This window comes from Cherax quadricarinatus, chromosome 9 (genome assembly GCF_038502225.1).
Source record: "Cherax quadricarinatus isolate ZL_2023a chromosome 9, ASM3850222v1, whole genome shotgun sequence".
In the NCBI taxonomy this organism is placed as follows: Eukaryota; Metazoa; Arthropoda; class Malacostraca; order Decapoda; family Parastacidae; genus Cherax; species Cherax quadricarinatus.
The window spans coordinates 54,624,841-54,626,764 of NC_091300.1; positions in this window are offsets into that span (position 1 = coordinate 54,624,841).

Sequence of the window (1,924 nt, forward strand, 5' to 3'; positions counted from 1 at the left end):
AACGTCTTCAATAAAGATACCCAGATGTTGCACATGTCTTAATTTTCATCCGTTACTTATTATTCCCTGAAGTCTGGTCAGTATTATACAGAGAACAGTTTTAATTTTAACTTGTGCATGACCAATTTATCTCTCTATGGAAGAAATTGGGAAAACTGAAATACTATTTCAGTGCCACATCTGATTACCTTTAACACTAACTCTGATGATCGACACCATGCCTAACCCTTCTAGGGTAGGGTAGGTGCCTGAGCCCGAGCTTTTAGCTCATAAGACTGTCATTCCCATTTGCCCCCTTGGGGCGGGGATGGCAGACCAGAGAGGCCTAGCTTGTGGCTAGGCCTGGGGACAGTTGGTCCCAAAGATGAGGAGGTACTTGTGCCTCCTCCCATGGGAGACTTAGGTCTCAGACACTCCCTGAAGAGGGAGCCAAGGCCGGGCCACCACTTGGAAAAGGCCCGGGCCGGGAGAATACCGGCGAATCATTAATAATAATAATTAACTCTGATAACTTTATTATGTAACTTTTCAACGGCTTTAACCTTAATGTTTTGGTATATTTTAAGATTTTTTTGTCTCTAAATTAACAGTTTTGCTTCAAAGTTTATTTCTTAGTGGAAAGTTTAAATTAATTTTGGCCCGTGTTTGGCTTGTTATTTTTATTGAAGAAATTAATATATTACTTTCCATGTGGTAACTTTTGAATGTTACTTATGATTCGCTTCAAGTCTTCACTGCTAATATCTAACTGAATTAAAGCCTTGTGCTGCACTCTGCACTATTGTCATTGCAAGTACTGAGGTGCAGGGGCCCGGGTTATGTACCGTAGAGATGTCTTTCTCGAACTGCATAGCGACAGTAAGGACTAATTTTTTTAATTATCTGTATTTGAAGTGCTAACTCGTATGGCTCATTCAGAACGAGGAATGTTGAAGATCTCGTCCATCGTCTACTTGTCGCGAGACCTGCGCTGTCCATGGAACAGCCGTCACCTGCCTTCCGAGGCAGATGATGGCTGCCTCGGAAGGTCCTAACCTTGACATTAGCAATACTTTTTCTTTTCAAATATACAGTATTCTTCCTCTTCGTTATGGTTATGGAGTGGTATCTGAATAGTGGACGTAAGTGGTCTAAGGTTCTTGAATGGTATAGGCAGGTAACTTCTGGTCGATATATAGACAACGTTAAATGGATTTTCAGACAATGTTTCTTTAGTGTTATGAGAGCACGTGGTGGTGGTGGATGAGCTGGTATTAAAGTCTCCTGGTTTGGTGTTATGAGAACACGTGGTGGTGGTGGTGGTGGGTGAGCTGGTATTAGTAAAGTTTCCCGATCTGGTGTTGTGAGAGCACGTGGTGGTGGTGGGAGAGCTGGTATTATTAAAGTCTCATGGTTTGGTGTTATGAGAACACGTGGTGGTGGTGGTGGTGGGTGAGCTGGCATTAGTGATGTCCTCCTGGTCTGGTGTTGTGAGAGCACGTGGTGGTGGTGGGTGAGTTGGTATTAGCGATGTCCTCCTGGTCCGGTGTTACGAGAGCACATAGTGGTGGTGGTTGAGTTAGTATTAGTGATGTCCTCCTGGTTTGGTATTACGAGAACACGTGGTGGTGGTGGGTGAGCTGGTATTAGTGACGTCCTCCTGGTCTGGTGTTACGAGAGCACGTGGTGGTGGTGGGTGAGCTGGTATTAGTGATGTCCTCTTGGTCTGGTGTTGTGAGAGCACGTGGTGGTGGTGGGTGAGCTGGTATTAGTGATGTCCTCCTGGTCTGGTGTTGTGAGAGCACGTGGTGGTGGTGGGTGAGCTGGTATTAGTGATGTCCTCTTGGTCTGGTGTTGTGAGAGCACGTGGTGGTGGTGGGTGAGCTGGTATTAGTGATGTCCTCCTGGTCTGGTGTTGTGAGAGCATGTGGTGGTGGTGGGTGAG